The sequence below is a fragment of the Taudactylus pleione genome, unplaced genomic scaffold, assembly GCF_031769625.1.
Source record: "Taudactylus pleione unplaced genomic scaffold, aTauple2 ptg000627l, whole genome shotgun sequence".
Lineage (NCBI taxonomy): Eukaryota > Metazoa > Chordata > Amphibia > Anura > Myobatrachidae > Taudactylus > Taudactylus pleione.
In genome coordinates, this window is record NW_028285029.1 from 8,010,290 (window position 1) to 8,025,834 (window position 15,545).

Genomic DNA, 15,545 nt, shown 5'->3' on the forward strand with positions numbered 1-15,545 from the left:
TCCTATTTAGTAGCGCAGTGATTTCTGTCACTCTCCTATTTAGTAGCGCAGTGATATGTGTCGCTCTCCTATTTAGTAGCGCATTTATTTGTCTCGCTCTCCTATATAGTAGTGCAGTGATTTGTGTTGCTCTCCTATTTAGTAGCACAGTGTTTTGTGTCGCTCTCCTATTTAGTAGTGCAGTGATTTGTGTCGCTCTCCTTTTTAGTAGTGCAGTGATTTGTGTCTCTCTCCTATTTGTAGCGCAGTGATTTGTGTCACTCTCCTATTTAGTAGCGCAGTGATTTGTGTCACTCTCCTATTTAGTAGCGCAGTGATTTGTGTCACTTTCCTATTTAGTAGCGCAGAGATTTGTGTCTCTCTCCTATTAGTAGCTTAGTGATTTGTGTCACTCTCCTATTTAGTAGCGCAGTGATTTGTGTCACTCTCCTATTTAGTAGCGCAGTGATTTGTGTCACTTTCCTATTTAGTAGCGCAGAGATTTGTGTCTCTCTCCTATTAGTAGCTTAGTGATTTGTGTCACTCTCCTATTTAGTAGTGCAGTGATTTGTGTCACACTCCTATTAGTAGTGCAGTGATTTGTGTCACTATCCTATTTAGTAGTGCAGTGATTTGTGTCGCTCAACTATTTAGTAGCGCAGTAATTTGTGTCACTCTCCTATTTAGTAGCGCTGTGATTTGTTTCGCTCTCCTATTTAGTAGTGCAGTGATTTGTGTCGCTCTCCGGTTTAGTAGTGCAGTGATTTGTGTCGCTCTCCTATTTAGTAGCGCCGTCATTTGTGTCACTCACCTATTTGTAGCGCAGTTATTTTTGTCACTCTCCTATTTAGTAGCGCAGTGATTTGTGTCACTCTCCTATTAGTAGTGCAGTGATTTGTATCACTCTCCTATTTAGTAGTGAAGTAATTGGTATCGCTCTCTTATTTAGTAGCGCAGTGATTTGTGTCACTCTCCTATTTAGAAGCGCAGTGATTTGTGTCAATCTCCTATTTAGTAGTGCAGTAATTTGTGTCGCTCTCCTATTAGTAGTGCAGTGATTTGTGTTGCTCTCCTATTTAGTAGCACAGTGATTTGTGTCACTCTCCTATTTTGTAGTGCAGTAACTTGTGTCACTCTGCTATTTAGTAGCGCAGTGATTTGTGTTGCTCTCCTGTTTAGTAGCCCAGTGATTTGTGTCTCTCCACTATTTAGTAGTGCAGTTACTAGTAGCGAAATGATTTGTGTCACTCTACTATTAGTAGTGCAGTGATTTGTGTTGCTCTCCTATTTAGTAGCACAGTGATTTGTGTCACTCTCCTATTTTGTAGTGCAGTAACTTGTGTCACTATGCTATTTAGTAGTGCAGTGATTTGTGTCACTCTCCTATTTAGTAGTGCAGTTATTAGTAGCGAAGTGATTTGTGTTGCTCTCCTATTTAGTAGTGCAGTAATTTGTGTCACTCTCCTATTTAGTAGCGCAGTGATTTGTGTCACTCTCCTGTTTAGTAGCCCAGTGATTTCTGTCACTCTCCTATTAAGTAGTGCAGTGATTATTAGTGCAGTGATTTGTGTCACTCTCCTATTTAGTAGTGCAGTGATTTGTCTCTCTCTCTTATTTAGTAGTGCAGTGATTTGTGTCGCTCTCCTATTTAGAAGCGCAGAAATTTGTGTCGCTCTCCTATTTAGTAGTGCAGTGATTTGTGTCGCTCTCCTATTTAGTAGTGCAGTGATTTGTCTCTCTCTCTTATTTAGTAGTGCAGTGATTTGTGTCGCTCTCCTATTTAGAAGCGCAGATTTGTGTCGCTCTCCTATTTAGTAGTGCAGTGATTTGTGTCGCTCTCCTCTTTAGTAGTGCAGTGATTTTTGTCACTCTCCTATTTAGTAGTGCAGTGATTTGTGTCACTCTCCTATTTAGTAGTGCAGTAATTTGTGTCTCTCTCCTATTTAGTAGTGCAGTGATTTGTGTCGCTCTCCTATTTAGTAGCGCAGAGATTTGTGTCGCTTTCTTATTTAGTAGTGCAGTGATTTGTGTCGCTCTCCTATGTAGCAGTGCAGTGATTTGCGTCACTCTCCTATTTAGTAGTGCAGTGATTTGTGTCGCTCTCCTATTTGGTAGTGCAGTGATTTGTCTCTCTCTCTTATTTAGTAGTGCAGTGATTTGTGTCGCTCTCCTATTTAGAAGCGCAGAGATTTGTGTCGCTCTCCTATTTAGTAGTGCAGTGATTTGTGTCGCTCTCCTATTTAGTAGTGCAGTGATTTTTGTCACTCTCCTATTTAGTAGTGCAGTGATTTGTGTCACTCTCCTATTTAGTAGTGCAGTGACTTGTGTCTCTCTCCTATTAGTAGTGCAGTGATTTGTGTCGCTCTCCTGTTTAGTAGCGCAGTGATTTGTGTCACTCTCCTATTTAGTAGCGCAGTGATTTGTGTCACCCTCCGATTTAGTATTGCAGTGATATGTGTCACTCTCTCTTTAGTAGCGCAGTGATTTGTGTCACTCTCCTATTTAGTAGCACAGTGATTTGTGTCGCTCTCCTATTTAGTAGCGCAGTAATTTGTGTCACTCTCCTATATAGTAGCGCAGTGATTTCTGTCACTCTCCTATTTAGTAGCGCAGTGATTTGTGTCACTCTCCTGTTAGTAGCACATTGATCTGTGTCGTTCTACTAGTAGTAGCGCAGTGATTTGTGTGGCTCTCCTAGTAGTAGCGCAGTGATTTGTGTCACTCTCCTATTTAGTAGCGCAGTGATTTGTGTCACTCTCCTGTTAGTAGCGCAGTGATTTGTGTCACTCTCCTGTTAGAAGCGCATTGATTTGTGTGGCTCTCCTAGTAGCAGCGCAGTGATTTGTGATACTCTCCTATTAGTAGCGCAGTGATTTGCATCGCTTTTCTATTTAGTAGCGCAGTGATTTGTGTCTCTCTCCTATTTAGTAGCGCAGTGATTTGTGTCGCTCTCCTATTTAGAAGTGCAGTAATTTGTGTCACTCTCCTATTTACTGTTGCAGTGATTTGTGTCGCTCTCCTATTTAGTAGCGCAGTGATTTGTGTCGCTCTCCTATTTAGTAGCGCAGTGATTTCTGTCACTCTCATATTTAGTATCGCAGTGATTTGTGTCGCTCTCCTATTTAGTTGCGCAGTGCTTTGTGTCGCTCTCCTATTTAGTGGCGCAGTGATTTGTGTCGCTCTCCTATTAGTAGTGCAGTGATTTGTGTTGTTCTCCTATTTAGTAGCGCAGTGATTTGTGTCGCTCTCCTATTAGTAGTGCAGTGATTTGTGTTGCTCTCCTATTTAGTAGCACAGTGATTTGTGTCACTCTCCTATTTTGTAGAGCAGTAACTTGTGTCACTCTGCTATTTAGTAGCGCAGTGATTTGTGTCGCTCTCCTGTTTAGTAGCCCAGTGATTTGTGTCACTCTCCTATTTAGTAGTGCAGTTACTAGTAGCGAAATGATTTGTGTCGCTCTACTATTAGTAGTGCAGTGATTTGTGTTGCTCTCCTATTTAGTAGCACAGTGATTTGTGTCACTCTCCTATTTTGTAGTGCAGTAACTTGTGTCACTATGCTATTTAGTAGTGCAGTGATTTGTGTCACTCTTCTATTTAGTAGTGCAGTTATTAGTAGCGAAGTGATTTGTGTCGCTCTCCTATTTAGTAGTGCAGTAATTTGTGTCACTCTCCTATTTAGTAGCGCAGTGATTTGTGTCGCTCTACTGTTTAGTAGCCCAGTGATTTCTGTCACTCTCCTATTAAGTAGTGCAGTGATTATTAGTGAAGTGATTTGTGTCACTCTCCTATTTAGTAGTGCAGTGATTTGTCTCTCTCTCTTATTTAGTAGTGCAGTGATTTGTGTCGCTCTCCTATTTAGAAGCGCAGAAATTTGTGTCGCTCTCCTATTTAGTAGTGCTGTGATTTGTGTCGCTCTCCTATTTAGTAGTGCAGTGATTTGTCTCTCTCTCTTATTTAGTAGTGCAGTGATTTGTGTCGCTCTCCTATTTAGAAGCGCAGATTTGTGTCGCTCTCCTATTTAGTAGTGCAGTGATTTGTGTCGCTCTCCTATTTAGTAGTGCAGTGATTTTTGTCACTCTCCTATTTAGTAGTGCAGTGATTTGTGTCACTCTCCTATTTAGTAGTGCAGTAATTTGTGTCTCTCTCCTATTTAGTAGTGCAGTGATTTGTGTCGCTCTCCTATTTAGTAGAGCAGAGATTTGTGTCGCTTTCCTATTTAGTAGTGCAGTGATTTGTGTCGCTCTCCTATGTAGTAGTGCAGTGATTTGCGTCACTCTCCTATTTAGTAGTGCAGTGATTTGTGTCGCTCTCCTATTTGGTAGTGCAGTGATTTGTCTCTCTCTCTTATTTAGTAGTGCAGTGATTTGTGTCGCTCTCCTATTTAGAAGCGCAGAGATTTGTGTCGCTCTCCTATTTAGTAGTGCAGTGATTTGTGTCGCTCTCCTATTTAGTAGTGCAGTGATTTTTGTCACTCTCCTATTTAGTAGTGCAGTGATTTGTGTCACTCTCCTATTTAGTAGTGCAGTGACTTGTGTCTCTCTCCTATTAGTAGTGCAGTGATTTGTGTCGCTCTCCTGTTTAGTAGCGCAGTGATTTGTGTCACTCTCCTATTTAGTAGCGCAGTGATTTGTGTCACCCTCCGATTTAGTATTGCAGTGATATGTGTCACTCTCTCTTTAGTAGCGCAGTGATTTGTGTCACTCTACTATTTAGTAGCACAGTGATTTGTGTCGCTCTCCTATTTAGTAGCGCAGTAATTTGTGTCACTCTCCTATATAGTAGCGCAGTGATTTCTGTCACTCTCCTATTTAGTAGCGCAGTGATTTGTGTCACTCTCCTGTTAGTAGCACATTGATCTGTGTCGTTCTACTAGTAGTAGCGCAGTGATTTGTGTCGCTCTCCTAGTAGTAGCGCAGTGATTTGTGTCACTCTCCTATTTAGTAGCGCAGTGATTTGTGTCACTTTCCTGTTAGTAGCGCAGTGATTTGTGTCACTCTCCTGTTAGAAGCGCATTGATTTGTGTCGCTCTCCTAGTAGCAGCGCAGTGATTTGTGATACTCTCCTATTAGTAGCGCAGTGATTTGCATCGCTTTCCTATTTAGTAGCGCAGTGATTTGTGTCTCTCTCCTATTTAGTAGCGCAGTGATTTGTGTCGCTCTCCTATTTAGAAGTGCAGTAATTTGTGTCACTCTCCTATTTACTGTTGCAGTGATTTGTGTCGCTCTCCTATTTAGTAGCGCAGTGATTTGTGTCGCTCTCCTATTTAGTAGCGCAGTGATTTCTGTCACTCTCATATTTAGTATCGCAGTGATTTGTGTCGCTCTCCTATTTAGTTGCGCAGTGCTTTGTGTCGCTCTCCTATTTAGTGGCGCAGTGATTTGTGTCGCTCTCCTATTAGTAGTGCAGTGATTTGTGTTGTTCTCCTATTTAGTAGCGCAGTGATTTGTGTCGCTCTCCTATTAGTAGTGCAGTGATTTGTGTTGCTCTCCTATTTAGTAGCACAGTGATTTGTGTCACTCTCCTATTTTGTAGAGCAGTAACTTGTGTCACTCTGCTATTTAGTAGCGCAGTGATTTGTGTCGCTCTCCTGTTTAGTAGCCCAGTGATTTGTGTCACTCTCCTATTTAGTAGTGCAGTTACTAGTAGCGAAATGATTTGTGTCGCTCTACTATTAGTAGTGCAGTGATTTGTGTTGCTCTCCTATTTAGTAGCACAGTGATTTGTGTCACTCTCCTATTTTGTAGTGCAGTAACTTGTGTCACTATGCTATTTAGTAGTGCAGTGATTTGTGTCACTCTCCTATTTAGTAGTGCAGTTATTAGTAGGGAAGTGATTTGTGTCGCTCTCCTATTTAGTAGTGCAGTAATTTGTGTCACTCTCCTATTTAGTAGCGCAGTGATTTGTGTCGCTCTCCTGTTTAGTAGCCCAGTGATTTCTGTCACTCTCCTATTAAGTAGTGCAGTGATTATTAGCGCAGTGATTTGTGTCACTCTCCTATTTAGTAGTGCAGTGATTTGTCTCTCTCTCTTATTTAGTAGTGCAGTGATTTGTGTCGCTCTCCTATTTAGAAACGCAGAGATTTGTGTCGCTCTCCTATTTAGTAGTGCAGTGATTTGTCTCTCTCTCTTATTTAGTAGTGCAGTGATTTGTGTCGCTCTCCTATTTAGAAGCGCAGAGATTTGTGTCGCTCTCCTATTTAGTAGTGCAGTGATTTGTGTCTCTCTCCTATTTAGTAGTGCAGTGATTTTTGTCACTCTCCTATTTAGTAGTGCAGTGATTTATGTCGCTCTCCTATTTAGTAGCGCAGAGATTTGTGTCGCTCTCCTATTTAGTAGTGCAGTGATTTGTGTCGCTCTCCTATTTAGTAGTGCAGTGATTTGTGTTGCTCTCCTATTTAGTAGCGCAGTGATTTGTGTCACTCTCCTATTAGAAGTGCAGTGATTTGCATCGCTCTCCTGTTAGTAGCGCAGTGATTTGTGTCACTCTCCTGTTAGAAGCGCATTGATTTGTGTCGCTCTCCTAGTAGAAGCGCAGTGATTTGTGTCGCTCTCCTAGTAGTAGCGCAGTGATTTGTGTACTCTCCTATTTAGTAGCGCAGTGAGTTCTGTCACTCTCCTATTTAGTAGCGCAGTAATATGTGTCGCTCTCCTATTTAGTAGCGCATTGATTTGTCTCGCTCTCCAATATAGTAGTGCAGTCATTTGTGTTGCTCTCCTATTTAGTAGCACAGTGTTTTGTGTCACTCTCCTATTAGTAGCGCAGTGATTTGTGTCGCTCTCCTATTTAGTAGTGCAGTGATTTGTGTCGCTCTCCTATTTAGTAGTGCAGTGATTTGTGTCGCTCTCCTTTTTAGTAGTGCAGTGATTTGTGTCTCTCTCCTATTTGTAGCGCAGTGATTTGTGTCACTCTCCTATTTTGTAGCGCAGTGATTTGTGTCACTCTCCTATTTAGTAGCGCAGTGATTTTTGTCACTTTCCTATTTAGTAGCACAGAGATTTGTGTCTCTCTCCTATTAGTAGCTTAGTGATTTGTGTCACTCTCCTATTTAGTAGTGCAGTGATTTGTGTCACACTCCTATTAGTAGTGCAGTGATTTGTGTCACTATCCTATTTAGTAGTGCAGTGATTTGTGTCGCTCAACTATTTAGTAGCGCAGTAATTTGTGTCACTCTCCTATTTAGTAGCGCTGTGATTTGTTTCGCTCTCCTATTTAGTAGTGCAGTGATTTGTGTCGCTCTCCGGTTTAGTAGTGCAGTGATTTGTGTCGCTCTCCTATTTAGTAGCGCCGTAATTTGTGTCACTCACCTATTTGTAGCGCAGTTATTTTTGTCACTCTCCTATTTAGTAGCGCAGTGATTTGTGTCACTCTCCTATTAGTAGTGCAGTGATTTGTATCACTCTCCTATTTAGTAGTGAAGTAATTGGTATCGCTCTCTTATTTAGTAGCGCAGTGATTTGTGTCACTCTCCTATTTAGAAGCGCAGTGATTTGTGTCAATCTCCTATTTAGTAGTGCAGTAATTTGTGTCGCTCTCCTATTAGTAGTGCAGTGATTTGTGTTGCTCTCCTATTTAGTAGCACAGTGATTTGTGTCACTCTCCTATTTTGTAGTGCAGTAACTTGTGTCACTCTGCTATTTAGTAGCGCAGTGATTTGTGTCGCTCTCCTGTTTAGTAGCCCAGTGATTTGTGTCACTCTCCTATTTAGTAGTGCAGTTACTAGTAGCAAAATGATTTGTGTCTCTCTACTATTAGTAGTGCAGTGATTTGTGTTGCTCTCCTATTTAGTAGCACAGTGATTTGTGTCACTCTCCTATTTTGTAGTGCAGTAACTTGTGTCACTATGCTATTTAGTAGTGCAGTGATTTGTGTCACTCTCCTATTTAGTAGTGCAGTTATTAGTAGCAAAGTGATTTGTGTCGCTCTCCTATTTAGTAGTGCAGTAATTTGTGTCACTCTCCTATTTAGTAGCGCAGTGATTTGTGTCGCTCTCCTGTTTAGTAGCCCAGTGATTTCTGTCACTCTCCTATTAAGTAGTGCAGTGATTATTAGCGCAGTGATTTGTGTCACTCTCCTATTTAGTAGTGCAGTGATTTGTGTCGCTCTCCTATTTAGTAGCGCAGTGATTTGTGTCACTCTCCTGTTAGAAGCGCATTGATTTGTGTCGCTCTCCTAGTAGCAGCGCAGTGATTTGTGTGGCTCTGCTAGTAGTAGCGCAGTGATTTGTGTACTCTCCTATTTAGTAGCGCAGTGATTTCTGTCACTCTCCTTTTTAGAAGCGCAGTAATATGTGTCGCTCTCCTATTTAGTAGCGCATTGATTTGTCTCGCTCTCCTATATAGTATGCAGTGATTTGTGTTGCTCTCCTATTTAGTAGCACAGTGTTTTGTGTCGCTCTCCTATTAGTAGCGCAGTGATTTGTGTCGCTCTCCTATTTAGTAGTGCAGTGATTTGTGTCGCTCTCCTATTTAGTAGTGCAGTGATTTGTGTCGCTCTCCTTTTTAGTAGTGCAGTGATTTGTGTCTCTTTCCTATTTGTAGCGCAGTGATTTGTGTCACTCTCCTATTTTGTAGCGCAGTGATTTGTGTCACTCTCCTATTTAGTAGCGCAGTGATTTGTGTCGCTTTCTTATTTAGTAGTGCAGTGATTTGTGTCGCTCTCCTATGTAGCAGTGCAGTGATTTGCGTCACTCTCCTATTTAGTAGTGCAGTGATTTGTGTCGCTCTCCTATTTGGTAGTGCAGTGATTTGTCTCTCTCTCTTATTTAGTAGTGCAGTGATTTGTGTCGCTCTCCTATTTAGAAGCGCAGAGATTTGTGTCGCTCTCCTATTTAGTAGTGCAGTGATTTGTGTCGCTCTCCTATTTAGTAGTGCAGTGATTTTTGTCACTCTCCTATTTAGTAGTGCAGTGATTTGTGTCACTCTCCTATTTAGTAGTGCAGTGACTTGTGTCTCTCTCCTATTAGTAGTGCAGTGATTTGTGTCGCTCTCCTGTTTAGTAGCGCAGTGATTTGTGTCACTCTCCTATTTAGTAGCGCAGTGATTTGTGTCACCCTCCGATTTAGTATTGCAGTGATATGTGTCACTCTCTCTTTAGTAGCGCAGTGATTTGTGTCACTCTCCTATTTAGTAGCACAGTGATTTGTGTCGCTCTCCTATTTAGTAGCGCAGTAATTTGTGTCACTCTCCTATATAGTAGCGCAGTGATTTCTGTCACTCTCCTATTTAGTAGCGCAGTGATTTGTGTCACTCTCCTGTTAGTAGCACATTGATCTGTGTCGTTCTACTAGTAGTAGCGCAGTGATTTGTGTGGCTCTCCTAGTAGTAGCGCAGTGATTTGTGTCACTCTCCTATTTAGTAGCGCAGTGATTTGTGTCACTCTCCTGTTAGTAGCGCAGTGATTTGTGTCACTCTCCTGTTAGAAGCGCATTGATTTGTGTGGCTCTCCTAGTAGCAGCGCAGTGATTTGTGATACTCTCCTATTAGTAGCGCAGTGATTTGCATCGCTTTTCTATTTAGTAGCGCAGTGATTTGTGTCTCTCTCCTATTTAGTAGCGCAGTGATTTGTGTCGCTCTCCTATTTAGAAGTGCAGTAATTTGTGTCACTCTCCTATTTACTGTTGCAGTGATTTGTGTCGCTCTCCTATTTAGTAGCGCAGTGATTTGTGTCGCTCTCCTATTTAGTAGCGCAGTGATTTCTGTCACTCTCATATTTAGTATCGCAGTGATTTGTGTCGCTCTCCTATTTAGTTGCGCAGTGCTTTGTGTCGCTCTCCTATTTAGTGGCGCAGTGATTTGTGTCGCTCTACTATTAGTAGTGCAGTGATTTGTGTTGTTCTCCTATTTAGTAGCGCAGTGATTTGTGTCGCTCTCCTATTAGTAGTGCAGTGATTTGTGTTGCTCTCCTATTTAGTAGCACAGTGATTTGTGTCACTCTCCTATTTTGTAGAGCAGTAACTTGTGTCACTCTGCTATTTAGTAGTGCAGTGATTTGTGTCGCTCTCCTGTTTAGTAGCCCAGTGATTTGTGTCACTCTCCTATTTAGTAGTGCAGTTACTAGTAGCGAAATGATTTGTGTCGCTCTACTATTAGTAGTGCAGTGATTTGTGTTGCTCTCCTATTTAGTAGCACAGTGATTTGTGTCACTCTCCTATTTTGTAGTGCAGTAACTTGTGTCACTATGCTATTTAGTAGTGCAGTGATTTGTGTCACTCTTCTATTTAGTAGTGCAGTTATTAGTAGCGAAGTGATTTGTGTCGCTCTCCTATTTAGTAGTGCAGTAATTTGTGTCACTCTCCTATTTAGTAGCGCAGTGATTTGTGTCGCTCTACTGTTTAGTAGCCCAGTGATTTCTGTCACTCTCCTATTAAGTAGTGCAGTGATTATTAGTGAAGTGATTTGTGTCACTCTCCTATTTAGTAGTGCAGTGATTTGTCTCTCTCTCTTATTTAGTAGTGCAGTGATTTGTGTCGCTCTCCTATTTAGAAGCGCAGAAATTTGTGTCGCTCTCCTATTTAGTAGTGCTGTGATTTGTGTCGCTCTCCTATTTAGTAGTGCAGTGATTTGTCTCTCTCTCTTATTTAGTAGTGCAGTGATTTGTGTCGCTCTCCTATTTAGAAGCGCAGATTTGTGTCGCTCTCCTATTTAGTAGTGCAGTGATTTGTGTCGCTCTCCTATTTAGTAGTGCAGTGATTTTTGTCACTCTCCTATTTAGTAGTGCAGTGATTTGTGTCACTCTCCTATTTAGTAGTGCAGTAATTTGTGTCTCTCTCCTATTTAGTAGTGCAGTGATTTGTGTCGCTCTCCTATTTAGTAGAGCAGAGATTTGTGTCGCTTTCCTATTTAGTAGTGCAGTGATTTGTGTCGCTCTCCTATGTAGTAGTGCAGTGATTTGCGTCACTCTCCTATTTAGTAGTGCAGTGATTTGTGTCGCTCTCCTATTTGGTAGTGCAGTGATTTGTCTCTCTCTCTTATTTAGTAGTGCAGTGATTTGTGTCGCTCTCCTATTTAGAAGCGCAGAGATTTGTGTCGCTCTCCTATTTAGTAGTGCAGTGATTTGTGTCGCTCTCCTATTTAGTAGTGCAGTGATTTTTGTGACTCTCCTATTTAGTAGTGCAGTGATTTGTGTCACTCTCCTATTTAGTAGTGCAGTGACTTGTGTCTCTCTCCTATTAGTAGTGCAGTGATTTGTGTCGCTCTCCTGTTTAGTAGCGCAGTGATTTGTGTCACTCTCCTATTTAGTAGCGCAGTGATTTGTGTCACCCTCCGATTTAGTATTGCAGTGATATGTGTCACTCTCTCTTTAGTAGCGCAGTGATTTGTGTCACTCTACTATTTAGTAGCACAGTGATTTGTGTCGCTCTCCTATTTAGTAGCGCAGTAATTTGTGTCACTCTCCTATATAGTAGCGCAGTGATTTCTGTCACTCTCCTATTTAGTAGCGCAGTGATTTGTGTCACTCTCCTGTTAGTAGCGCAGTGATTTGTGTCACTCTCCTGTTAGAAGCGCATTGATTTGTGTCGCTCTCCTAGTAGCAGCGCAGTGATTTGTGATACTCTCCTATTAGTAGCGCAGTGATTTGCATCGCTTTCCTATTTAGTAGCGCAGTGATTTGTGTCTCTCTCCTATTTAGTAGCGCAGTGATTTGTGTCGCTCTCCTATTTAGAAGTGCAGTAATTTGTGTCACTCTCCTATTTACTGTTGCAGTGATTTGTGTCGCTCTCCTATTTAGTAGCGCAGTGATTTGTGTCGCTCTCCTATTTAGTAGCGCAGTGATTTCTGTCACTCTCATATTTAGTATCGCAGTGATTTGTGTCGCTCTCCTATTTAGTTGCGCAGTGCTTTGTGTCGCTCTCCTATTTAGTGGCGCAGTGATTTGTGTCGCTCTCCTATTAGTAGTGCAGTGATTTGTGTTGTTCTCCTATTTAGTAGCGCAGTGATTTGTGTCGCTCTCCTATTAGTAGTGCAGTGATTTGTGTTGCTCTCCTATTTAGTAGCACAGTGATTTGTGTCACTCTCCTATTTTGTAGAGCAGTAACTTGTGTCACTCTGCTATTTAGTAGCGCAGTGATTTGTGTCGCTCTCCTGTTTAGTAGCCCAGTGATTTGTGTCACTCTCCTATTTAGTAGTGCAGTTACTAGTAGCGAAATGATTTGTGTCGCTCTACTATTAGTAGTGCAGTGATTTGTGTTGCTCTCCTATTTAGTAGCACAGTGATTTGTGTCACTCTCCTATTTTGTAGTGCAGTAACTTGTGTCACTATGCTATTTAGTAGTGCAGTGATTTGTGTCACTCTCCTATTTAGTAGTGCAGTTATTAGTAGGGAAGTGATTTGTGTCGATCTCCTATTTAGTAGTGCAGTAATTTGTGTCACTCTCCTATTTAGTAGCGCAGTGATTTGTGTCGCTCTCCTGTTTAGTAGCCCAGTGATTTCTGTCACTCTCCTATTAAGTAGTGCAGTGATTATTAGCGCAGTGATTTGTGTCACTCTCCTATTTAGTAGTGCAGTGATTTGTCTCTCTCTCTTATTTAGTAGTGCAGTGATTTGTGTCGCTCTCCTATTTAGAAACGCAGAGATTTGTGTCGCTCTCCTATTTAGTAGTGCAGTGATTTGTCTCTCTCTCTTATTTAGTAGTGCAGTGATTTGTGTCGCTCTCCTATTTAGAAGCGCAGAGATTTGTGTCGCTCTCCTATTTAGTAGTGCAGTGATTTGTGTCTCTCTCCTATTTAGTAGTGCAGTGATTTTTGTCACTCTCCTATTTAGTAGTGCAGTGATTTATGTCGCTCTCCTATTTAGTAGCGCAGAGATTTGTGTCGCTCTCCTATTTAGTAGTGCAGTGATTTGTGTCGCTCTCCTATTTAGTAGTGCAGTGATTTGTGTTGCTCTCCTATTTAGTAGCGCAGTGATTTGTGTCACTCTCCTATTAGAAGTGCAGTGATTTGCATCGCTCTCCTGTTAGTAGCGCAGTGATTTGTGTCACTCTCCTGTTAGAAGCGCATTGATTTGTGTCGCTCTCCTAGTAGAAGCGCAGTGATTTGTGTCGCTCTGCTAGTAGTAGCGCAGTGATTTGTGTACTCTCCTATTTAGTAGCGCAGTGAGTTCTGTCACTCTCCTATTTAGTAGCGCAGTAATATGTGTCACTCTCCTATTTAGTAGCGCATTGATTTGTCTCGCTCTCCAATATAGTAGTGCAGTCATTTGTGTTGCTCTCCTATTTAGTAGCACAGTGTTTTGTGTCACTCTCCTATTAGTAGCGCAGTGATTTGTGTCGCTCTCCTATTTAGTAGTGCAGTGATTTGTGTCGCTCTCCTATTTAGTAGTGCAGTGATTTGTGTCGCTCTCCTTTTTAGTAGTGCAGTGATTTGTGTCTCTCTCCTATTTGTAGCGCAGTGATTTGTGTCACTCTCCTATTTTGTAGCGCAGTGATTTGTGTCACTCTCCTATTTAGTAGCGCAGTGATTTTTGTCACTTTCCTATTTAGTAGCACAGAGATTTGTGTCTCTCTCCTATTAGTAGCTTAGTGATTTGTGTCACTCTCCTATTTAGTAGTGCAGTGATTTGTGTCACACTCCTATTAGTAGTGCAGTGATTTGTGTCACTATCCTATTTAGTAGTGCAGTGATTTGTGTCGCTCAACTATTTAGTAGCGCAGTAATTTGTGTCACTCTCCTATTTAGTAGCGCTGTGATTTGTTTCGCTCTCCTATTTAGTAGTGCAGTGATTTGTGTCGCTCTCCGGTTTAGTAGTGCAGTGATTTGTGTCGCTCTCCTATTTAGTAGCGCCGTAATTTGTGTCACTCACCTATTTGTAGCGCAGTTATTTTTGTCACTCTCCTATTTAGTAGCGCAGTGATTTGTGTCACTCTCCTATTAGTAGTGCAGTGATTTGTATCACTCTCCTATTTAGTAGTGAAGTAATTGGTATCGCTCTCTTATTTAGTAGCGCAGTGATTTGTGTCACTCTCCTATTTAGAAGCGCAGTGATTTGTGTCAATCTCCTATTTAGTAGTGCAGTAATTTGTGTCGCTCTCCTATTAGTAGTGCAGTGATTTGTGTTGCTCTCCTATTTAGTAGCACAGTGATTTGTGTCACTCTCCTATTTTGTAGTGCAGTAACTTGTGTCACTCTGCTATTTAGTAGCGCAGTGATTTGTGTCGCTCTCCTGTTTAGTAGCCCAGTGATTTGTGTCACTCTCCTATTTAGTAGTGCAGTTACTAGTAGCAAAATGATTTGTGTCTCTCTACTATTAGTAGTGCAGTGATTTGTGTTGCTCTCCTATTTAGTAGCACAGTGATTTGTGTCACTCTCCTATTTTGTAGTGCAGTAACTTGTGTCACTATGCTATTTAGTAGTGCAGTGATTTGTGTCACTCTCCTATTTAGTAGTGCAGTTATTAGTAGCAAAGTGATTTGTGTCGCTCTCCTATTTAGTAGTGCAGTAATTTGTGTCACTCTCCTATTTAGTAGCGCAGTGATTTGTGTCGCTCTCCTGTTTAGTAGCCCAGTGATTTCTGTCACTCTCCTATTAAGTAGTGCAGTGATTATTAGCGCAGTGATTTGTGTCACTCTCCTATTTAGTAGTGCAGTGATTTGTGTCGCTCTCCTATTTAGTAGCGCAGTGATTTGTGTCACTCTCCTGTTAGAAGCGCATTGATTTGTGTCGCTCTCCTAGTAGCAGCGCAGTGATTTGTGTGGCTCTGCTAGTAGTAGCGCAGTGATTTGTGTACTCTCCTATTTAGTAGCGCAGTGATTTCTGTCACTCTCCTTTTTAGAAGCGCAGTAATATGTGTCGCTCTCCTATTTAGTAGCGCATTGATTTGTCTCGCTCTCCTATATAGTATGCAGTGATTTGTGTTGCTCTCCTATTTAGTAGCACAGTGTTTTGTGTCGCTCTCCTATTAGTAGCGCAGTGATTTGTGTCGCTCTCCTATTTAGTAGTGCAGTGATTTGTGTCGCTCTCCTATTTAGTAGTGCAGTGATTTGTGTCGCTCTCCTTTTTAGTAGTGCAGTGATTTGTGTCTCTTTCCTATTTGTAGCGCAGTGATTTGTGTCACTCTCCTATTTTGTAGCGCAGTGATTTGTGTCACTCTCCTATTTAGTAGCGCAGTGATTTGTGTCACTTTCCTATTTAGTAGCGCAGAGATTTGTGTCTCTCTCCTATTAGTTGCTTAGTGATTTGTGTCACTCTCCTATTTAGTAGTGCAGTGATTTGTGTCACACTCCTATTAGTAGTGCAGTGATTTGTGTCGCTCAACTATTTAGTAGCGCAGTAATTTGTGTCACTCTCCTATTTAGTAGCGCTGTGATTTGTTTCGCTCTCCTATTTAGTAGTGCAGTGATTTGTGTCGCTCTCCGGTTTAGTAGTGCAGTGATTTGTGTCGCTCTCCTATTTAGTAGCGCCGTAATTTGTGTCACTCACCTATTTGTAGCGCAGTTATTTTTGTCACTCTCCTATTTAGTAGCGCAGTGATTTGTGTCACTCTCCTATTAGTAGTGCAGTGATTTGTATCACTCTCCTATTTAGTAGTGAAGTAATTGGTATCACTCTCTTATTTAGTAGCGCAGTGATT